Source organism: Heterodontus francisci, unplaced genomic scaffold (genome assembly GCF_036365525.1).
Source record: "Heterodontus francisci isolate sHetFra1 unplaced genomic scaffold, sHetFra1.hap1 HAP1_SCAFFOLD_275, whole genome shotgun sequence".
Taxonomy (NCBI): domain Eukaryota; kingdom Metazoa; phylum Chordata; class Chondrichthyes; order Heterodontiformes; family Heterodontidae; genus Heterodontus; species Heterodontus francisci.
The window spans coordinates 1,174,159-1,199,295 of NW_027142264.1; the positions used below are offsets into that span (position 1 = coordinate 1,174,159).

The following is a 25,137-nucleotide window of genomic DNA, read 5'->3' on the forward strand; positions in this document are numbered from 1 at the left end:
CCCCGACCGATGAAGGCAAGCATGCCGCATGCCTTCTTGACTACCTTATCCACCTGCGTTGCCACTTTCAGTGACCTGTGGACCTGTACGCCCAGATCTCTCTGCCTGTCAATACTCCTAAGCGTTCTGCCATTTACTGTATACCTCCCACCTGCATTAGACCTTCCAAAATGCATTACCTCACATTTGTCTGGATTAAACTCCATCTGCCATTTCTCCGCCCAAGTCTCCAGCCGATCGATATCCTGTTGTAACCTCTGACAATCCTCATCATTATCCGTAACTCCACCAACATTTGTGTCGTCTGCAAACTTACTAATCAGACCAGCTACATTTTCCTCCAAATCATTTATATATACTACAAACAGCAAAGGTCCCAGCTCTGATCCCTGTGGAACACCTCTAGTCACATCCCTCCATTCAGAAAAACACCCATCCACTGTTACCGTCTGTCTTCTGCGACTGAGCCAGTTCTGTATCCACCTTGCCAGCTCACCTCTGATCCCGTGTGACTTCACCTTTTGCACCAGTCTGCCATACGGGACCTTGTCAAAGGCTTTACTAAAATCCATATAGACAACATCCACTGCCCTTCCCTCATCAATCATCTTCGTCACCTCCTCAAAAAAGTCAATCAAATTAGTAAGACAAAACCATGCTGTCTCTCGCTAATAAGTTTGTTTGTTTCCAAATGGCATTAAATAATGTCCCCAAGAATCCTTTCCAATAGTTTCCCTACCACTAACGTCAGCCTCACCGGACTAGAATTTCCTGGATTATCCTTGCCACCTTTATTGAACAAAGGAACAACATTGGCTATTCTCTAGTCCTCTGGGACCTCACCTGTCGCCAATGAGGATGCAAAGATTTCTGTCAAGGCCTCAGCAATTTCTTCCCTTGCATCCCTCAGAATTCTACGGTAGATCCCATCAGTCCCTGGGGACTTATCTAACTTAATGCTTTGCAAGTATTAAAATGCAAAACAAATAATCTAATCGTGATCAAATACAGTTATGTATTTATTGAACATCTTTCTTCCAACTCCTTGAGTACATAAAATTAAAGATCCCAACTCGAGGAACCAAAATAAGTTTTTGTTGATAACTTATAAATACACACAGTATTTATCTTTTCTGTTAGAAATATCAGCCTGTCTCTTCTCAGACTTTCAAACAACTTCTTGACTCCCTCATGATTTTTACGCAGTCTTCTCATGAGATTATCCATTTTCTCTCCACAAAGAAAGACTTGCTCTTCTCGAGCACCTTACACAATCTCAGGACGTCCCCAAACACATTCCACCCAATGAAGATCTTTGTGAATTGTCATCACTGTTGTACAGTAGGAAACACAGCAGCCATTTCCCACAGCAAGTTCCCACAAACAGCACTTTGATAATAACCAGATAGAACAGAAACAAATTGTGTCAAACCAAAGTTTAGAGATACAGCACCGAAACAGGCCCTTCGGCCCACCGAGTCTGTGCCGACCATCAACCACCCATTTATACTAATCCCATATCCCGACCACCTCACGAGAGAAGGGGCAATTTATAATGGCCAATTAACCAAACAACCTGCATGTCTTTGGCATGTGGGAGGAAACCGGAGCACCCGGAGGAAACCCAAGCAGACACAGGGAGAACTTGCAAACTCCACACAGACAGTACCCAGAATTGAACCCGGGTCGCTGGAGCTGTGAGGCTGCGGAGCTAACGACTGCGCCACTAGATTAAAATAGATTAAAAAGAAAACTAATAGCCTACTCCAATGAGGCACCCAATCAGCAGTGAGGTGAACACTGGATTTAGTAGTCTCAGTTACAGACATAACAGGTCAGTCGTCCCATTCACAGAGATAGCAAGTCAGTAGTCTCAGTTACAGACAGAGCAAGTAAGTAGTCTCAGTTACAGACAGAGCAAGAGAGCAGTCAAAGTTACAGACACAGCAAGTAAGTAGTCTCAGTTACAGACAGAGCAAGTAATTAGTCCCAGTTACAGACAGAGCAAGTAAGTAGTCTCAGTTACAGACAGAGCAAGTTAGCAATCTCAGTTACAGAGATAGCAAGTAAGTAGTCTCAGTTACAGACAGAGCAAGTAAGTAGTCTCAGTTACAGAAAGAGCAAGTAAGTAGTCTCAGTTACAGACAGAGCAAGTAAGTAGTCACAGTTACAGGCAGAGCAAGTAAGTAGTCTCAGTTACAGGCAGAGCAATAAGTAGTCAGAGTTACAGACAGAGCAAGTAAGTAGTCTCAGTTACAGACAGAGCAAGTAAGTAGTCCCAGTTACAGGCAGAGCAAGTAAGTAGTCTCAGTTACAGGCAGAACAAGTAAGTAGACTCAGTTACAGACAGAGCAAGTAAGTAGTCTCAGTTACAGACATAGCAAGTAAGTAGTATCAGTCCAGAGATTACAAGTAAGTAGTCTCAGTTACGGAGACAGAAAGTTAGTAGTCTCAGTTACAGACAGAGCAAATAAGTAGTCTCAGTTACAGACAGAGCAAGTAAGTAGTCTCAGTTACAGGCAGAGCAAGTAAGTAGTCTCAGTTACAGGCAGAGCAAGTAAGTAGTCTCAGTTACAGACAGAGCAAATAATTAGTCTTAGTTACAGACAGAGCAAGTAAGTAGTCTCAGTTACAGACAGAGCAAGTAAGTAGTCCCAGTCCCAGAGATAGCAAGTAAGTAGTCTCAGTTACAGACAGAGCAAGTAAGTAGTCTCAGTTACAGACAGAGCAAGTAAGTAGTCTCAGTTACAGACAGAGCAAGTAAGTAGTCTCAGTTACAGGCAGAGCTAGTAAGTAGTCTCAGTTACAGAGATAGCAAGTAAGTAGTCTCAGTTACAGACAGAGCAAGTAAGTAGTCTCAGTTACAGGCAGAGCAAGTAAGTAGTCTCAGTTACAGAGATAGCAAGTAAGTAGTCTCAGTTACAGAGATAGCAAGTAAGTAGTATCAGTCCAGAGATTGCAAGTAAGTACTCTCAGTTACGGAGACAGAAAGTTAGTAGTCTCAGTTACAGACAGAGCAAATAAGTAGTCTCAGTTACAGGCAGAGCAAGTAAGTAGTCTCAGTTACAGGCAGAGCAAGTAGTTGTCTCAGTTACAGACAGAGCAAATAATTAGTCTCAGTTACAGACAGAGCAAGTAAGTAGTCTCAGTTACTGACAGAGCAAGTAAGTAGTCCCAGTCCCAGAGATAGCAAGTAAGTAGTCTCAGTTACAGACAGAGCAAGTAAGTAGTCTCAGTTACAGACAGAGCAAGTAAGTAGTCTCAGTTACAGACAGAGCAAGTAAGTAGTCTCAGTTACAGGCAGAGCTAGTAAGTAGTCTCAGTTACAGAGATAGCAAGTAAGTAGTCTCAGTTACAGACAGAGCAAGTAAGTAGTCTCAGTTACAGGCAGAGCAAGTAAGTAGTCTCAGTTACAGAGATAGCAAGTAAGTAGTCTCAGTCCAGAGGTTGCAAGTAAGTAGTCTCAGTTACAGACAGAGCAAATAATTAGTCTCAGTTACAGACAGAGCAAGTAAGTAGTCTCAGTTACAGACAGAGCAAGTAAGTAGTCCCAGTCCCAGAGATAGCAAGTAAGTAGTCTCGGTTACAGACAGAGCAAGTAAGTAGTCTCAGTTACAGACAGAGCAAGTAAGTAGTCTCAGTTACAGGCAGAGCTAGTAAGTAGTCTCAGTTACAGAGATAGCAAGTAAGTAGTCTCAGTTACAGACAGAGCAATTAAGTAGTCTCAGTTACAGGCAGAGCAAGTAAGTAGTCTCAGTTACAGAGATAGCAAGTAAGTAGTCTCAGTCCAGAGATTGCAAGTAAGTAGTCTAAGTTACGGAGACATAAAGTAAGTACTCTCAGTTACTGACAGAGCAAGTAAGTAGTCTCAGTTAGAGACATAGCATTTAAGTAGTCTCAGTGACAGACAGAGCTAGTCAGTAGTCTCAGTGACAGACACAGCAAAAAAAACAAAAGGTCTTATAAATTGTCATGTAAAAAAAGAATAGAGTCAACAGTGGAAGGCTGAAGGACAGTCCTCCACTGGTTGATTGTCCTTCCAGCTACACTGAAGTTCCTCTCCCTGATGCTGCAGCTCGCCGGAATGCAAAGTATACTTCTTGCCCGCCTGGTCAATTTAGGGTATGTAACACTGTGTTCCTTCCACCAGCCCAACAGATCACGTTCGTTTTCCATCGCCAACACAGCAGGTCTGTGCTGTGTACTGCTGCACTTCATCTTTTGTGTCTATTTCTTCATGAACATTCTCCCATTCAGAAAATGCAGTCAGTGCTTTTTTGGCAGCTGTAGGTTCATTATCAACCATTGTCGTTTCCTTCACCAGGACTTCTGTTTTAATGTTATTGATAAGTCTGCACTCTTCAGAATAAACTTCTTCCCTTTCATGGCTGGATAACATTCGTAGCTGATTGAATTTTGGCCAGAGAAATGTTGCTATCTTGTGCTCGTCATTTATGTTAACATTCTTCAGAAGCCACTGTCTGTGCCGTTCCCTGACAACTGCTTGCATTGGAGTATCTGAAGAATGTGGCATACAGAGACGTTTAAGTTTCTCAAACCACGGAATTACCAGGTTCAATGTAGGATATTGGTCTCACTCGAGTTCCCTCTGAGCTTCATAAAATGGTCGGAGGAAATCCACCAAAAACTGCAAGACATCAATCAGGGGTGATATTTTCCAGCCTGCAGGTTTCACCACGCTGTTCTAGTTTCTCGTGCAGTTCATGATAAATATCCTGAATTGAATTCAGTGTCAGATATACAGTACTGTACCTCATTTCTTCCATTGGATTTAAAGTTTTAGATAACTGTGCAGCAAGACCAGACTGTTTAATATATGTCACCAAGTCTTTGGCATGATGTACTGTTTCTACAACATCCAGAGCTTCAGAAGCTAATTCCTTTGGATCAAGTGAATGTAGAAGGACCGTGTTATATACATGGCCCTGACAATCCAGACGTTGATATGGTCTAAGAGAAAACACTATGTTAGTGCCTTGATCTGTCACCCAGACTAGTTTATGGAAATTTGCTGGGTCGATACCAAATGTATTCACGAGCAGATTTAAAATCTCCTGCCTGATGTTTCCGCCAGTTTTGACGTCCTCCAGTGGAAACATTGCTGTTGTTAAAACTTTGGCATGAAGTTTAAAATCTGCCGTGATGTAATGACAAGTTATCGACATATAATGGATTTTATTGTAGTCGTCCGTCCACATGTCAGTTGTCATTCCCACATTCACATCCTTCAGTATGTCAGTAATCTGAGAAATTAGTTCTTTTCTCTTTTCTTTGACCACATCACGACACCTTCTTGAAACTGTACTTGGATTTGCTAACACAGTTGAAACTGATACTTGACCGTATGTCGCACCCACATTGATAAGCTCTTGTGCTAACTCAACAAACCCTTCACCAGAGACAGTTTGGAAAGATCGAATATCTTTGCAACAGAAACTCACGCATTTGTCTATAATTTCTGATTTCTTGTGAGTGCGTATGCTTTTTTTTTCTTGTCCGTACAAAGTAAGTTAATTCTGACTGACTTGGCCCTGCTGTGGGTCGAGTACATCCTTTTACAGTGTGCCGCTGCAAAGATGAATTTCCTGTCTTTTTGCTGTGATATTTTAGTAGAAGTTTGCAAGATTTACATTGTGCAAATCCACTTGAACTTTTACTATTGCGGAAAACAACAACATTGACATGTTCCCACACAGAAGATTTATGTTTTCTGGCTACAGGACTTTCCACTGCTAAGCATTCTCCAGTAGACAGCATTTGTTTTACATCCATAGTGTACAGTAATGTAAAATCACCTTTGGACACATGTAGTCGGGTCTAGTCGTGTTTGGGTCAGGCAGCCAGGCTTTAAGTCATATTTCTACTTCCAAGTCCTATTGTTGAAGGGAAAACAAGCAGACACTGTTTAAAATGTGTCCTTAAACTTCTCACCTAGTCTTTAAAAACCCGCCGCATCGTTAGTGCAGCCTTTTTTTTCTGCTGTTCACTGTCCAATAACAATGAACAGTGAGACGCTGGATCTGAACCGGGAACATTCATGACAGTTTGGAGACAGAAAGCAGCAATGATTTTCAATAGTGCCTTCTTCTCATTCTGTCTCTCTCACCCTGCCCAGACACTGCCTCAGAAATACCTCTCTCTTTCCCCGGACTCACTCCATGTCCCAGGACCAGTACCTGCTAAAGGCCTGCTACCAGACCCGAACCCGACAGGACTTGACGACATGTGTCAGGTTTGGGTCGGTCACTCTTCTGGGTCGAGCTCTTGGGCTCCGGTCGGACAAACACAGTATTAATCGGACGTGAAAGGTTGTTTAAAAAGATGAAGGTTGGAGCCGCGAAGCCAGTGATTGTTTGGTCATGAGTTAAACAGAAACCCATGGAGTTGTGTTCAGACAGGTTGTGCCGTACTGTACCAGTATCTGTATTGCTTAAACTAAACACAGCAATTGCCAGAAGGATCAGTAAATATCATTGTACATTACCCAGACTCCTGCTTTACAGGTTGAAATACTTGCTGCAAGTTTATCCAGTGAGCAGCTGAAATGCAAAGAGTGATTAATTATTACAAAATGATTATAAAATATACAGTATTTGTATTAATAATATAACCTGTTCGCTTTCAGGACTCTGGTCCACACACACACACAGTCCCTGACCGAACCACAGCGGACCCGAGTCCGACCCGACCATCCCTTCACTTCCCTTCCTGACACTCAACATGCAAGATGCTACACCGCATGCGTGATGACGGCAAAGTGACGGCACCGGCTCACTGCGCAGACTCAGTTCCGAGCCGGACTCCCAGCTCCGGTCAGTTTTTTAAAATTTCAAGACAGACCAGCAGAGACTGACCGAGTGTGTCCGACCCGAACCCGAACTGGACCCGAGCCCAAAAGCCGGAGCCGCAATCTGGGCCCGAGCCGAGGCGGACACATGTGCTCGGGTCCCGCTCGGGTTGGACTCGGCTATCCAGGCCTCCAGTGTACATTCCACACAGTCCCCGACTCCCGCTGAACTTCCCCGCTATTCAATGTTAATCTCTGAACACATCTGCAGACTCGCTCCCAAACCTGGTGTTGCTGCTGGAAGCAGATGTTGTTTGTTCACTTACCCCGGGACCCGGATGTATCCATTCGCAGCTGATTTAAACAATCTTCCGCTCACTCACTGAATGACGCTCAGAGACAGTGTTGGGGGAAGGGGAGCACATGCGCTTGTCCCATCATTGTGACGTCATCAGTGGGCGGGGCTACATCGCGCGTGCGCAGATCGCTGCTACAGAATTCAATGGGTACTTTGCCCATTCCACCCTCATCAATGTTTGAACAATGAAAGTGAACATGGGGTTAGGGTGGAGGGAGGGTGGGGAGGGGTGGAGGGAATCTATAACCTAGAAAGCCGGGAGCTGATCCCATTTAGATGTTCAAATTGCCGTCTCTCTTTGCAGGGTGTTTGTTATTATTGAGACCCTCCCCTCAAAACAATCGGACAGAAAGATGGGAGGAAGGAGGGAGTCGGTGTGTTTGCTGGGACTTGTAGAATTCATTTCAGCCAGCAAAGGTTTGTCTAACCGGAGTGTAACCCGTGGTCAATGTGAGTAATACCGAATGGTGATCTTCATCGTTTCATTCTAAACAAGAGGCACGGAGCTGCCGCGATTATACCGGACACACAAACACAGTGACAATAGAGCCCGTCCCAGAGTTTCAGCTCCCGGTTGTTAAATGTCCTTATGTGCACAGTCTTTGCTGTGAATTTTCAGGGCTCAGTTGCCGATGTCTAGGGCTCTATCCCTTAAACACACGGAACCATGAGATCCTCACACTCCATTTTGAAAGATTTATGGACAGGAATTTTTCCAGCCTTTGATCCAGTCGATCATAACCTGCTGTTCAAACATAGTATTGTTCAAACAATTAATGTGAAATTCTGTTCACTATCGGGCCTTGAACTGGGTTTGAGCAGACCAACTACTGAAAGATTCAGCTTCTTTCCAGATATAGCATCCAGAGCTGGATAGAGGGACTCAGGGTTTAATCCTGCACACACACAACAGAAGGAGTGACAGCCACACAGGGATGGGAACTGGTATTGTTTCTGTCGCCTACTCACCCAACAGGTAGAGTTAGAAACTGATTAAACATCCAACCCACTGCAATTCAGTCCTGGAGAAATACAGAGGCTCTTCCACTCCATCCTTCCCTCCCGTACACTCGGCAGATTGACAGCACAAGGCCTTTCAGGTATCATTTCCGTGACCAAGAGTTTCATTCCGATGATATTAAACAGAGACTATCAGATATTTATCCTTCATCCTGGAAATAGTCGGACTCACTCTTACACTTCTACCAGATTGTTTTGGCCAAATGAGGAGCCGCCCCTTCACCCGCTCCCCTGCCTTATTCAGACAACCTTCCAGTCTCAGCGTCACACACCTTACCAATTATTTGATTTTGATCAATATGACTCAAAGATTGTTTGCAGCGCCAATCACTTAAATAATAATGGCAGTGATTTGTACAAATATCCCATATCCTCGACATCACCATAATTCCAACCAGACAGAATAGTGAGAGTACAGGTAGAAAAACAAAACATGTTTCTAAAAGAGTATAAGAAAATATTAATGAGTAGCAACCAAGAGAAACAAAAATAATTTATACGTAAAGAAAAATGTAAAATGATAGTGTAAGAAATTACGGAGCTTTTCGGGAGAAAGAAATGAAATCTCCTTGTGTTGGAAAAGGTAATGAATGAGAGCGTTATATGTCTGTTCACAAAAGCAAGGATGAAGTTAATGTCTCGATAGAGGAGAGGTACAGAGATATTGGATAGAATGAAAATAGACAGAAAGGAGGTTCTCAATAGATTGGCATCACTTTAAGTTAATGAGTCCAGAGCGAAAGCATCTCAGATTGCTGAGGGAGATAACAGAAGTCCTGACGACAATGTTTGGATATTGAAGTAGTTCCAGTCGACTGAAACAGTGCAAATGTTACACTCCTGTTCCAGAAATGGGAAGGAAAACGCTGGTGACTGCAGACCAATTAATTTTATCATCAGTGGTCGAAAACAATTGGAGACAAGTGTCAAGGATCAAATGAACTTCAACTTGAAGAATGATGAATTAATAAGTGACAAGCAGTACCGATTTGCTAAGGACAAATCATGTGCAAATAACCTGATTGAATTCTTGGCGTTGACTTTTCTGAAGGTAGTACTGTAGATATTGGATATCTGCTTTTTGAAAGGCATTCGATCAAGTAGTACAGAACAGAGTTACACAGAAAATAGAAGTTCATGTTAAATATTGATACTGGTATGCTGAGATGGTAGTTGGCTAAAGGATCGGAGACAGAGTGTAGTAGTGAACTGATGTCTTTTTAATGTGAAGAAGTATGCAGCAGGGTGACACAGAAATCTTTATTAACAACATTGCTTTTATAGAAACCATAATTTGGAAGTTTGAGGAGGACAAAATACATAGCAATGTATGTGAATAGTAAAGAGCTGTAAGTTTCAGGTAGATGTTACCTGTACAGAGGTGAGACAGAGAATACCCAACCCGTCTCACCTTGAGATTCTTGACCAAGATGGACCTACAAGGTTCTGTGATCAAGCAGAGAGTTTATTAGGCTTAACTAAGATGCACAAAGTTAATCCTTAACAACAACAATAAGTATACAGCAACACTCAGGACGGGTTCTTGCTTCTGAGCTTGCTGGGACATGGACTTCTCTCCTTCTTCTTCTCTTGTTGTATTGACAATAGTGTATCTTCTCCCTCTAAGTGTGCCAACAGTGTTCTGTTCACACGTTGCTAAGTGTACCGATGACATCCCATATCACCCTTTATTTTACGCTTCTCGGTGTGCTGGGATCTGACCATATTAGGTTCTGAATTGTTCCGGGTATCCTAATTGGTTCAATCTACACACTTTACAGATGCTTCCTGTGTCTTTCACTTTTAGCAAGGATCCTTGTGTTCCCAGGTTCTGGTCTCTCTCATAAGGGGAAACATCCTCTCAGTATCCACCCGGCCAAGTGCTCTCACGATCTTATGCATTTCAATAAGATCACTTCTCATTGTTCTTAATTCTAATGGCTGCAGGCCAACCTGTACAACCATTTCCCAGAAAATAACTCCTTCATCCGAGCAATCAGTCGAGTGAATCTTCTCTGAACTGCTTCCAATGCAATTTATTTGTTTTCATCAGTAAGGAGACCAAAACTGTACACATTATTACGGATGCAGTCTCACCAGTACCCTGGACAACTGTAGCAAATCTTCCTTACTTTAATAGTCCATTCTCCTTGCAATAACTGACATCATTCCATTTGCCTTCCTAAACTCATGTTGTACGTGCCAACCAACTTTTTTGTAATTCATGTACCAGGATACCCAACTCTGTCGCGTTGTTTTACTGTATGTTTCTGTTCCGTGTTGATTCAGTGCGTCATGAATTAAACGGTTGCATTTGATAATGTATTCGTGAAGGCCGATTCAAACCGAGTTGTAAGACAGATGGGGGATCTCAGCCGATATAAATGAAGATACAAAAAGTCAGATTTCATAATTCTTCAGGCCAAATTAGTTTATTTTAATCTTTGCCTTGTTTGCTAATCGGAAATTGGCGGGCTTTTTGAAATTGATTAAATTTCAGTTGCAGTTCAATCAATCAGGGCCCAGCATTTTCCGCCGCCCTTCTACTTCCCAGAGCTGGTTTCAAACTTGACTGATGGACGGGGCTGCATCCAATCACAACACTAGGGCGGTCCCTCTACTGTCTTAAATAGACAGTCCCTGAGCAGTCTCAACATTTACAGTGTCTTTGTTCCACATCTTCTACCATAATGGCCAGAACCAAGCAGACAGCGCGCAAATCGACCGGAGGGAAAGCTTCCCGCAAGCAGCTGGCTACCAAAGCGGCCCGCAAGAGCGCTCCAGCCACGGGTGGAGTGAAGAAGCCTCACCGTTACAGACCCTTCACTATGGCTCTGCGGGAGATCCGCCGCTGCCAGAAATCCATCGAGCTGCTCATCCGCAAACTGCCCTTCCAGCGCCTGGTGCGGGAGATCACGCAGGACTTCAAGACAGACCTGCGCTTCCAGAGCTCGGCCGTCATGGCCCTGCAGGAGGCCAGCGAGGCTTACCTGGTGGGGCTCTTTGAGGACATCAACATGTGCGCCATCCACGCCAATCGAGTCACCATCATGCCCAAAGACATCCAGCTGGCCCGCCGTATCCGCGGGGAGCGCGCCTAAACTCACCCTGCCCCGAACTGAGTTTGGCATCAAATAACACAACGGCTCTTTTAAGAGCCACCAAATCGGCAAAACAAAGAGCTGCGATCACCTGTTGTCAGAGAACTGTGGTCTAGAGCAGATCTTTTTATTGGAGAGCCGATCATTGTGTAAAAGCTTTCGTTGTGTGTAAACGGTAGATTTGCTAAAATGCCTGACAAATATTGCAAGAGGCGAGCAGTTAAATGCCCGAATCCAGTACTGAGAAGGCTGAGGGGAGATCTGATTGAAATGTACACCATTTTGGCGGGACTGGAGAGAGTGGAGGTGAAGGGTCTTAGCAGAGAGGTCAGTGACTATGGGGCATATGTTTAAAGAGATAGGTAGAAAAATTAGAGGGAAAACGAGAATTGTATTTTCACCCAGAGGGTGGTGGGGGTCTGGAACTCACTGCCTGAAATGATAGTTGAGGCAGAGACCACCAACTCAGTCAAAGGGAATCTGGATATGCATCTCAAGTGCTGTAATCTGCAGGGCGACGGACTGAATGCTGGAAGGTGGGACTAGAATAGGTGGGTCGTTTTTCGGCCGGCACCGACACGATGGGGCAAGTGCCCTCTTTCTATGCCAATACAAAGCAGCGCTAGCATTATAAAATTGCCTTCTCAGACAGCAAACAGCCCTTTAACAGATAAAGTGGGTGGCTCTGAAAAGAGACTTTGGGTTCGCAGACTTAAGTCAGGCAGCTTCACTTTCTCTTGGTGCTCAGAGCGCTGGTTTTCTTGGGCAGCAGCACAGCCTCGATATTAGGCAGCACCCCGCCCTGAGCGATGGTCACCTCTCCCAGCAGCCTGTTGAGCTCCTCGTCATTGCGGACGGCCAGCTGGAGGTGTCTGGGGATGATGCGGGTCTTCTTGTTGTCCCGGGCCGCGTTGCCGGCCAGCTCGAGGATTTCAGCTGTCAGATACTCGAGCACAGCAGCCAGATGGACCGGTGCTCCGGCACCCACACGCCTTTTTAAGGAACCTGTGAACACTGCCCACCGGGAACTGCAGTCCAGCCCGGGAGGAGCGAGACTTGGCCTTGGACCGAGCTTTACCACCGGTCTTCCCTCTTCCAGATATTTCGACAATCTGACAAACACTTTCAGGAAGAATGCTGAGAACCGCCCACAATAGTCCCATTTATACCTTCGGGAGGAATGGTGTCGGGGGCACTGGTGATTGGTCACTCTGCACTGGGTGTCATTGTGCTCGTCATGTGACCAATCAGAGAACTGCTGAATTCACCAATCCGGAGACGCCAAGGAGATGAGGGCGGAAAATAACGGCGCGAAATTGTCAGACTGCAAACGATTTCTCAAATTTGAAAAGCCCGCCAATATATTTGTAAAACACAGAGCGGGTTCAATATAGATCACCACATTTTCCGGTAACTTGGTTTCACCGCAAATATTTTTTATTCATATTGTATTCTTCTGCATTTGATAACAAGTTACAGATTCGCTTTCACATCCCGCCATCTATTCGGGTTTACTCTCTATCCTTTTTGAAACATTGTATAACCAGCGGACAGAAAGCCTCTTCCACAGCATTCTGTAACCAGATGAAGTGATGAAGGGTCACTGACCCGAAACGTTAACTCTGCTTCTCTTTCCACAGATGCTGCCAGACCTGCTGAGTGGTTCCAGCATTTCTTGTTTTTGTTCATGAAATAGTGTGTTAGATGTATGTTCACAAAAGAAAGGGGTGAAGATAATATCCCGATATAGGAGGGGTGCAGAGTTATTGGATAGGATGAAAAAGTTCTGGAGAGGTTGACATCTCTTTAAGTTAATAAGTCCAGAAAGGAAGTATCCCATATTACTGGGGGACATAGCAGAAGCTCTGAGCAAAATCTTTGAATATGGAAGATGTGCCAGGTGACTGAAGGATTACACTCCTGTTCTGGAAAGGAGAAGGAAAAATCTGGTAACAAAGACCATTATTTTTGACATCAGTGGTGAATTAATAAAGGACAACCAGTACGGATTTGCTGAGGGCAAATCATGTGCGACTTACAGGATTGAATTCTTGTGGTTGAAGTTACTGAAGGTAGTACAGTAATTATCGGATATATGCTCTTCCAAAGGCATTCGATCAAGTAGTGAATAACAGACTTACATGGAGAATAGAAATTCATGTAAAAATTGACACTGGCATCCTGAGATGGTAGTTGGTTAAAGGATAGGAGGTTCTTCTGTGACCTTGTCTTATTTACACCTTCTCCTTTCTTATCTCTTGCCCCACCCCCACTTTACTTGCTGATAACCTTTTACAATTCTAATATTTGCTCGTTCTGAAGTAGGGTCACTGACCTGAAACGTTAACTCTGCTTCTATCTCCAAAGATGCTGCCAGAACTGCTGAGTATTTCCAGCATTTCTTGTTTTTATTTCAAATTTCCTGCATCCGCAGTATTTTGCTTTTATTTTAGAGTTTAGTGGTGAACTGATCCTTTCTGCTGACTGGGCAGAACTATGCAGTGGGGTGACGCAGAAAACTGTACGAAGAACATTACTTCGATAGGGCCGACAATGTCGAAGTTTGAGGATGACAGAATACATAGCAATGTATGCAAATAGTAAAGAGCTGTAAGTTTCAGGTAGATGTTACCTGAACAGAGGTGAGACAGAGAATACCCAACCCGTCTCACCTTTAGATTCCTGACCAAGATAGACCTACAAGGTACAAACTCAAGTTTTGTGACCAAGTCATAGAGTTTATTAGGCTTAACTAAGATGTACAAAGTTAATACTTAACAATGGTAATAGATATGCAGCAACACACAACACCCGTTCTTGTTTCTGTGCTTGCTGCGGCACAGACATCTCTCCTTCTTCATCCCTTGCTGTGTTTTCTTGACTGTATTCTATCTTCTCCTTTTAAGTACCAACGATCTTCTGTTGACCCCTGTCTAAGTGTGATGACGATGTCCTGTAACACCCTTTCTTTTATCCTTTTTGTGGTGCAAGGATGTTACCATATTAGTTTTGAATTGTTCTAAGTGTCCTAATTGGTCCAGGTTGACATCATTGTTTGACACTAGTTAGTTAATAGTTGAATCTACACACATTACAGATGCTTCCCGATTCTTTCTATTTTAGCAAAGATCCTGAAGGTTACATTCTTGCTGATCCCGGACATTTTTTCTTTAATTCTGCCTTGATCTCTTCTCTCTCCCTGCAAGGAGTGCTGGTGTCTCTCCCATTATTCTCACACAAAGGTTTAAACAAAGTATAGCCTTGAAAACAAATTTCATAATAAAGCAAGCAACAGATCAAACAGACTTCAATATATTGATGTACAAAGCATATCATTAATCCTATTATTTTAGTTGTTCTTATTTGTCACAAACGTAAAATATGTCACGGTCCATCGCCCCCACATTGTGGATCCCCCTCCAGCTACATGACTTGCCTTTTTTTTCCTCTGGCTACGTGCATCTTCCACACTGACACCACTCTCAACATGACATTTTGACGTAGTTCAGTGAAGATGACCGTCATGCTTTCCAATCCAACCTTGACATTGCAGTTCTTGCATAAATGTAAGCCATGAAAATACTCTAAACTTTACACAGCGGTGAGCAGTGTTCAGGTGACACAGAAAATCTGGTGCGTTGGGCAGAGACAATCAGTTGATCTATCAAAATCTCTTGATGTTATGCTCCTATCTATACTAACTACAACACAACAATTCTTTTGTTATTGAAAAGCTTGGAGAGATGGCTCTGGATTGTGTTATCTAAGTAAGTGGTTGTTCTCCTTACAGCAATGTGGATTGAGGGGAAATTTGATACAGGTGTAGGTAAGTTAGACAAGGAGAACCTGTTCCCATTAGTTGATGGTACAAGGACTAGGAGACACAGATTGATGGTTTTGGGAAAGAGATGCAGGGAAATGTGAGGAGGCACTTTTTGTTATACCTGCTGCAACTATCTGTCCACAAGTGTGGTGGAAGCAGAGACAATCAATGATTTCAATAGGAAATTGGAGAAACACTTGAAGGAAGCAAACTTGCTCCAGGGCGACGCTGATCAAGCAGGCGAATGAATCTGATTGGATGATGAGAATATTTTATCAACGACAATTCTGTCAAGGCTGTGAAACTTTTTCGTTTGTAAAATACTGCAACAGAAAGTAAACATGCAATTTAAGATCGCGATGGCCAGGAACCTGAACCCGGACCAACTGCTTGGAAGGCAGCTATGCTCACCACTATACCACCATCGCTTACTGTACTGCATCACTCCAGCGTTTTGATTAATAGAATGCTGTACAATGATTTCAACTTGTCGCTGAGCAATCCGTTCATGTTAATAAAAACACAATACTGTGAATGCTGGAAATCTGAAATAAAAACAGACAGTGCTGCAAATATTCTTATCAAAGGTCACTCACCTGAAACGTTAACTATGCTTCTCTCTACACAGATGCTGCCAGACCTGCTGAGTATTTCCAGCATTTCTTGTTTTTATTTCAGATTTCCAGCATCCGCAGCATTTTGCTTTTAATTTAGAGTTTCGTTGTGAACTGATCCTTTTTGCTTACTGGGCAGAACTATGCAGTGAGGTGACACAGAAAACTGTACGGAGAACAATGTTTTTAACGGGCCCACAATTTCGAAATTTGAGGAGGACAAAATACATTGCAATGTATGCATATAGTAAAGAGCTGTAAGTTTCAGGTAGATGTTACCTGAACAGAGGTGAGACAGAGAATACCCAACCCGTCTCACCTTTAGATTCCTGACCAAGATAGACCTACAAGGTACGAACTCAAGTTATGTGACAAGTCAGAGAGTTTATTAGGCTTAACTAAGATGTACAAAGTTAATACTTAACAATGGTAATAGATATTCAGTAACACACAACACCCGTTCTTGTTTCTGTGCTTGCTGCGGAACGGACCTCTCTCCTTCTTCATCCCTTGCTGTGTTTTCTTGACTGTATTCTATCTTCTCCTTTTAAAAACCAACGATCTTCTGTTGACCCCTGTCTAAGTGTGATGACGATGTCCTGTAACACCCTTTCTTTTATCCTTTTTGTGGTGCAAGGATGTTACCATATTAGTTTTGAATTGTTCTAAGTGTCCTAATTGGTCCAGGTTGACATCATTGTTTGACACTAGTTAGTTAATAGTTGAATCTACACACATTACAGATGCTTCCCGATTCTTTCTATTTTAGCAAAGATCCTAAAGTTTACATTCTTTAGGATCCCAGACATTTTTTTCTTTAATTCTGCCTTTATCTCTTCTCTCTCCCTGCAAGGAGTGCTGGTGTCTGTCCCATTGTTCTCACACAAAGGTTTAAACAAAGTATAGCCTTGAAAACAAATTTCATAATAAAGCAAGCAACAGATCAAACAGACTTCAATATATTGATGTACAAAGCATATCATTAATCCTATTATTTTAGTTGTTCTTATTTGTCACAAACGTAAAATATGTCATGGTCCATCGCCCCCACATTGTGGATCCCCCTCCAGCTACATGACTTGCCTTTTTTTTCCTATGGCTACGTGCATGTTCCACACTGACGCCACTCTCAACATGACATTTTGACGTAGTTCAGTGAAGATGACCGTCATGCTTTCCAATCCAACCTTGACATTGCAGTTCTTGCATAAATGTAAGCCATGAAAATACTCTAAACTTTACACTGCGGTGAGCAGTGTTCAGGTGATACAGAAAATCTGGTGCGTTGGGCAGAGACAATCAGTTGATCTATCAAAGTCTCTTGATGTTATGCTCCTATCTATACTACTTACAACACAACTATTCTTTTGTTATTGAAAAGCTTGGATAGATGGCTTTGGATTGTGTTATCTAAGTAAGTGGTTGTTCTCCTTCCAGCAATGTGGATTGAGGGCAAATTTGATACAGGTGCAGGTAAGTTAGACAAGGAGAACCTGTTCCCATTAGTTGATGGTACAAGGACTAGGAGACACAGATTGATGGTTTTGGGAAAGAGATGCAGGGAAATGTGAGGAAGCACTTTTTGTTACACCTGCTGCAACTGCATGTCCACAAGTGTGGTGGAAGCAGAGACAATCAATGATTTCAATAGGAAATTGTAGAAACACTTGAAGGAAACAAACTTGCTCCAGGGCGACGCTGATCAAGCAGGAGAATGAATCTGATTGGATGATGAGAATATTTTATCAACTTCAATTCTGTCAAGGCTTTGAAACTTTTTTGTTTGTAAAATACTGCAACAGAAAGTAAACCTGCAACTTATGATTGCGATGGCCGGTAATCGAACCCGGGCCAATTGCTTGGAAAGCAGTTATGCTCAACACTATACCAACATCGCTTCCTGCACTGCGTTCCTCCAGATGTTGATTCATAGAATGCTGTACAATGATTTCAACTTGGAGCTGAGCAATCCGTTCATGTTAATAAAAACACAACATTGTGAATGCTGGAAATCTGAAATAAAAACAGACAGTGCTGCAAATATTCTGATCAAAGGTCACTCACCTGAAACGTTAACTCTGATTCTCTCTACACAGATGCTGCCAGACCTGCTGAGTATTTCCAGCATTTCTTGTTTTTATTTCAGATTTCTATCATCTGCAGCATTTTGCTTTTATTTTAGAGTTTCGTTGTGAACTGATCCTTTTTGCTTACTGGGCAGAACTATGCAGTGAGGTGACGCAGAAAACTGTACGGAGAACAATATTTTTAACGGGCCCACAATTTCGAAGTTTGAGGAGGACAAAATACATAGCAATGTATGCATATAATAAAGAGCTGCAAGTTGCAGGTCGATGTTACCTGAACAGAGGTGAGACAGAGAATACCCAACCCGTCTCACCTTTAGATTCCTGACCACGATAGACCTACAAGGTACAAACTCAAGTTATGTGACCAAGTCAGAGAATGTATTAGGCTTAACTAACATGTCCACAGTTAATACTTAACAATGGTAATAGATATGCAGAAACACACAACACCCATTCTTGTTTCTGTGCTTGCTGCGGCACGGACTTCTCTCCTTCTTCATCCCTTGCTGTGTTTTCTTGACTGTATTCTATCTTCTCCTTTCAAGTACCAACGATCTTCTGTTGACCCCTGTCTAAGTGTGATGACGATGTCCTGTAACACCCTTTCTTTTATCCTTTTTGTGGTGCAAGGATGTTACCATATTAGTTTTGAATTGTTCAAAGTGTTCTAATTGGTCCAGGTTGACATCATTGTTTGACACTATTTAGTTAAAAGTTGAATCTACACTCATTACAGATGCTTCCCGATTCTTTCTATTTTAGCAAAGATCCTAAAGTTTACATTCTTTAGGATCCCAGACATTTTTTTCTTTAATTCTGCCTTTATCTCTTCTCTCTCCCTGCAAGGAATGCTGGTGTCTGTCCCATTGTTCTCACACAAAGGTTTAAACAAAGTATAGCCTTGAAAACAAATTTCATAATAAAGCAAGCAACAGATCAAACAGACTTCAATATATTGATGTACAAAGCATATCATTAATCCTATTATTTTAGTTGTTCTTATTTGTCACAAACGTAAAATATGTCATGGTCCATCGCCCCCACATTGTGGATCCCCCTCCAGCTACATGACTTGCCTTTTTTTCCTATGGCTACGTGCATGTTCCACACTGACACCACTCTCAACATGACATTTTGACGTAGTTCAGTGAAGATGACCGTCATGCTTTACAATCCAACCTTGACATTGCAGTTCTTGCGCAAATGTAAGCCATGAAAATACTCTAAGCTTTACACAGCGGTGAGCAGTGTTCAGGTGATACAGAAAATCTGGTGCGTTGGGCAGAGACAATCAGATGAACTATCAAAGTCTCTTGATGTTATGCTCCTATCTATACTACTTACAACACAACAATTCTTTTGTTATTGAAAAGCTTGGATAGATGGCTCTGGATTGTGTTATCTAAGTAAGTGGTTGTTCTCCTTCCAGCAATGTGGATTGAGGGGAAATTTGATACAGGTGTAGGTAAGTCAGACAAGGAGAACCTGTTCCCATTATTTGATGGTACATGGACTAGGAGACACAGATTGATGGTTTTGGGAAAGAGATGCAGGGAAATGTGAGGAAGCACTTTTTGTTATACCTGCTGCAACTGTCTGTCCACAAGTGTGGTGGAAGCAGAGTCAATCAACGATTTCAATAGGAAATTGTAGAAACACTTGAAGGAAACAAACTTGCTCCAGGGCGACGCTGATCAAGCAGGAGAATGAATCTGATTGGATGATGAGAATATTTTATCAACTTCAATTCTGTCAAGGCTTTGAAACCTTTTCGTTTGCAAAATACTGCAACATAAAGTAAACCTGCAATTTAAGATTGCAATGGCCGGTAATCGATCCCAGGCCAACTGCTTGGAAGACAGCTATGCGCACCACTATACCACCATCGCTTGCTGCATAGCGTGTCTCCGGCGTTTCGATTAATAGAATGCTGTACAATGATTTCAACTTGCAGCTGAGCAGTCCGTTCATGTTCATAAAAAACACAGTACTGTGAATGCTGGAAATCTGAAGTAAAAACAGACAGTGCTGCAAATATTCTGATCAAAGGTCACTCACCTGAAACGTTAACTCTGCTTCTCTCTACACAGATGCTGCCAGACCTGCTGAGTATTTCCAGCATTTCTTGTTTTTATTTCAGATTTCCAGCATCCGAAGTATTTTGCTTTTATTTTAGAGTTACGTAGTGAACTGATCCTTTTTGCTTCCTGGGCAGAACTATGCAATGAGGTGACGCAGAAAACTGTACGGAGAACAATTTTTTTAACGGGCCCACAATTTCGAAGTTTGAGGAGGACAAAATACATAGCAATGTATGCATATAGTAAAGAGCTGCAAGTTTCAGGTCGATGTTACCTGAACAGAGGTGAGACAGCGAATCCCCAACACGTCTCACCTTTAGATTCCTGACCACGATAGACCTACAAGGTACAAACTCAAGTTATGTGACCAAGTCAGACAGTTTATTAGGCTTAACTAAGATGTACAAAGTTAATACTTAACAATGGTAATAGATATGTAGCAACAAACAACACCCGTTCTTGTTTCTGTGCTTGCTGCGGCATGGACTTCTCTCCTTCTTCATCCCTTGCTGTGTTTTCTTGACTGTATTCTATCTTCTCCTTTTAAGTACCAAAGATCTTCTGTTGACCCCTGTCTAAGTGTGATGACGATGTCCTGAACCACCCTTTCTTTTATCCTTTTTGTGGTGCAAGGATGTTACCATATTAGTTCTGAATTGTTCTAAGTGTCCGAATTGGTCCAGGTTGACATCATTGTTTGACACTAGTTAGTTCATAGTTGACTCTACACACATTACAGATGCTTCCATATTCTTTCTATTTTAGCAAAGATCCTAAAGGTTACATTCTTGCTGATCCCAGACATTTTTTTCTTTAATTCTGCCTTTATCTCTTCTCTCTCCTTGCAAGGAGTGCTGGTGTCTCTCCCATTGTTCTCACACAAAGGTTTACACAAAGTATAGCCTTGAAAACAAATTTCATAATAAAGCATGCAAAAGATCAAACAGACTTCAATCTATTGATGCACAAAGCATATCATTAATCCTATTATTTTAGTTGTTCTTATTTGTCACAAACGTAAAATATGTCACGGTCCATCGCCCCCACATTGTGGATTCCCCTCCAGCTACATGACTTGCCTTTTTTTCCTATGGCTACGTGCATCTTCCACATTGACACCCCTCTCAACATGACATTTTGACGTAGTTCAGTGAAGATGACCGTCATGCTTTACAATCCAACCTTGACATTGCAGTTCTTGCATAAATGTAAGCCATGAAAATACTCTAAACTTTACACAGCGGTGAGCAGTGTTCAGGTGATACAGAAAATCTGGTGCGTTGGGCAGAGACAATCAGTTGATCTATCAAAGTCTCTTGATGTTATGTTCCTATCTATACTACTTACAACACAACTATTCTTTTGTTATTGAAAAGCTTGGATAGATGGCTCTGGATTGTGTTATCTAAGTAAGTGGTTGTTCTCCATACAGCAATGTGGATTGAGGGGAAATTTGATACAGGTATAGGTAAGTTAGACAAGGAGAACCTGTTCCCATTATTTGATGGTACAAGGACAAGGAGACACAGATTGATGGATTTGGGAAAGAGATGCAGGGAAATGTGAGGAAGCACTTTTTGTTATACCTGCTGCAACTGTCTGTCCACAAGTGTGGTGGAAGCAAAGACATTCAATGATTTCAATGGGAAATTGGAGAAACACTTGAAGGAAACAAACTTGCTCCAGGGCGACGCTGATCAAGCAGGAGAATGAATCTGATTGGATGATGAGAATATTTCATCAACTTCAATTCTGTCAAGGCTTTGAAACATGTTCGTTAGTAAAATACTGCAACGTAAGGTAAACACACAAATTAGGATTGCGATGGTCGGGAATCGAACCCGGACCAACTGCTTGGAAGGCAGCTATGCTCACCACTATACCACCATCGCTTACTATTCTGCATTTCTCCGGCGTTTTGATTAATAGAAAGCTGTACAATGAATTCAACTTGCAGCTGAGCAGTCCGTTCATGTTCATAAAAACACAAAACTGTGAATGCTGGAAATCTGAAATAAAAACAGACAGTGCTGCAAATATTCTGATCAAAGGTCACTCACCTGAAACGTTAACTCTGCTTCTCTCTACACAGATGCTGCCAGACCTGCTGAGTACTTCCAGCATTTCTTGTTTTTATTTCAGATTTCCAGCATCCGCAGTGTTTTGCTTTTATTTTAGAGTTACGTACTGAACTGATCATTTTTGCTTCCTGGGCAGAACTATGCAGTGAGGTGACGCAGAAAACTGTACGGAGAACAATGTTTTTAACGGGCCCACAATTTCGAAGTTTGAGGAGGACAAAATACATAGCAATGTATGCATGTAGTAAAGAGCTGTAAGTTTCAGGTCGATGTTACCTGAACAGAGGTGAGACAGCGAATCCCCAACACGTCTCACCTTTAGATTACTGACCACGATAGACCTACAAGGTACAAACTCAAGTTATGTGACCAAGTCAGAGAGTTTATTAGGCTTAACTAAGATCTACAAAGTTAATACTTAACAATGGTAATAGATATGCAGCAACACACAACACCCGTTCTTGTTTCTGTGCTTGCTGCGGCACGGACTTCTCTCCTTCTTCATCCCTTGCTGTGTTTTCTTGACTGCATTCTATCTTCTCCTTTTAAGTACCAACGATCTTCTGTTGACCCCTGTCTAAGTGTGATGACGATGTCCTGTACCACCCTTTCTTTTATCCTTTTTGTGGTGCAAGGATGTTACCATATTAGTTTTGAATTGTTCTAAGTGTCCTAATTGGTCCAGGTTGACATCATTGTTTGACACTAGTTAGTTAATAGTTGAATCTACACACATTACAGATGCTTCCCGATTCTTTCTATTTTAGCAAAGATCCTAAAGGTTACATTCTTGCTGATCCCAGACATTTTTTTCTTTAATTCTGCCTTTGTCTCTTCTCTCTCCCTGCAGGGAGTGCTGGTGTCTCTCCCATTGTTCTCACACAAAGGTTTAAACAAAGTATAGCCTTGAAAACAAATTTCATGAGAAAGCAAGCAACAGATCAAACAGACTTCAATATATTGATGTACAAAGCACATCATTAATCCTATTATTTTAGTTGTTCATATTTGTCACAAACGTAAAATATGTCACGGTCCATCGCCCCCACATTGTGGATCCCCCTCCAGCTACATGACTTGCCTTTTTCTTCCTACGGCTACGTGCATCTTCCACACTGACACCACTCTCAACATGACATTTTGACGTAGTTCAGTGAAGATGACCGTCATGCTTTACAATCCAACCTTGACATTGCAGTTCTTGCATAAATGTAAGCCATGAAAATACTCTAAACTTTACTCAGCGGTGAGCAGTGTTCAGGTGATACAGAAAATCTGGTGCGTTGGGCAGAGACAATCAGATGAACTATCAAAGTCTCTTGATGTTATGCTCCTATCTATACTACTTACAACACAACAATTCTTTTGTTATTGAAAAGCTTGGATAGATGGCTCTGGATTGTGTTATCTAAGTAAGTGGTTGTTCTCCTTCCAGCAATGTGGATTGAGGGGAAATTTGATACAGGTGTAGGTAAGTCAGACAAGGAGAACCTGTTCCCATTATTTGATGGTACATGGACTAGGAGACACAGATTGATGGTTTTGGGAAAGAGATGCAGGGAAATGTGAGGAAGCACTTTTTGTTATACCTGCTGCAACTGTCTGTCCACAAGTGTGGTGGAAGCAGAGTCAATCAACGATTTCAATAGGAAATTGTAGAAACACTTGAAGGAAACAAACTTGCTCCAGGGCGACGCTGATCAAGCAGGAGAATGAATCTGATTGGATGATGAGAATATTTTATCAACTTCAATTCTGTCAAGGCTTTGAAACCTTTTCGTTTGCAAAATACTGCAACATAAAGTAAACCTGCAATTTAAGATTGCAATGGCCGGTAATCGATCCCAGGCCAACTGCTTGGAAGACAGCTATGCGCACCACTATACCACCATCGCTTGCTGCATAGCGTGTCTCCGGCGTTTCGATTAATAGAATGCTGTACAATGATTTCAACTTGCAGCTGAGCAGTCCGTTCATGTTCATAAAAAACACAGTACTGTGAATGCTGGAAATCTGAAGTAAAAACAGACAGTGCTGCAAATATTCTGATCAAAGGTCACTCACCTGAAACGTTAACTCTGCTTCTCTCTACACAGATGCTGCCAGACCTGCTGAGTATTTCCAGCATTTCTTGTTTTTATTTCAGATTTCCAGCATCCGAAGTATTTTGCTTTTATTTTAGAGTTACGTAGTGAACTGATCCTTTTTGCTTCCTGGGCAGAACTATGCAATGAGGTGACGCAGAAAACTGTACGGAGAACAATTTTTTTAACGGGCCCACAATTTCGAAGTTTGAGGAGGACAAAATACATAGCAATGTATGCATATAGTAAAGAGCTGCAAGTTTCAGGTCGATGTTACCTGAACAGAGGTGAGACAGCGAATCCCCAACACGTCTCACCTTTAGATTCCTGACCACGATAGACCTACAAGGTACAAACTCAAGTTATGTGACCAAGTCAGACAGTTTATTAGGCTTAACTAAGATGTACAAAGTTAATACTTAACAATGGTAATAGATATGTAGCAACAAACAACACCCGTTCTTGTTTCTGTGCTTGCTGCGGCATGGACTTCTCTCCTTCTTCATCCCTTGCTGTGTTTTCTTGACTGTATTCTATCTTCTCCTTTTAAGTACCAAAGATCTTCTGTTGACCCCTGTCTAAGTGTGATGACGATGTCCTGAACCACCCTTTCTTTTATCCTTTTTGTGGTGCAAGGATGTTACCATATTAGTTTTGAATTGTTCTAAGTGTCCGAATTGGTCCAGGTTGACATCATTGTTTGACACTAGTTAGTTCATAGTTGACTCTACACACATTACAGATGCTTCCATATTCTTTCTATTTTAGCAAAGATCCTAAAGGTTACATTCTTGCTGATCCCAGACATTTTTTTCTTTAATTCTGCCTTTATCTCTTCTCTCTCCTTGCAAGGAGTGCTGGTGTCTCTCCCATTGTTCTCACACAAAGGTTTACACAAAGTATAGCCTTGAAAACAAATTTCATAATAAAGCATGCAAAAGATCAAACAGACTTCAATCTATTGATGCACAAAGCATATCATTAATCCTATTATTTTAGTTGTTCTTATTTGTCACAAACGTAAAATATGTCACGGTCCATCGCCCCCACATTGTGGATTCCCCTCCAGCTACATGA

At 42.1% G+C, this 25,137-nt stretch overlaps 1 non-coding gene across 1 annotated transcript; it reads right to left on the reverse strand.

Annotated features, from left to right (window-relative positions):
- Positions 1-21,715: 21,715 nt before the first annotated feature.
- On the reverse strand, positions 21,716-21,787 carry trnag-ucc (transfer RNA glycine (anticodon UCC)). Its single transcript has one exon. It is a non-coding gene; the product is annotated as a tRNA-Gly (tRNA).
- Positions 21,788-25,137: the final 3,350 nt, after the last annotated feature.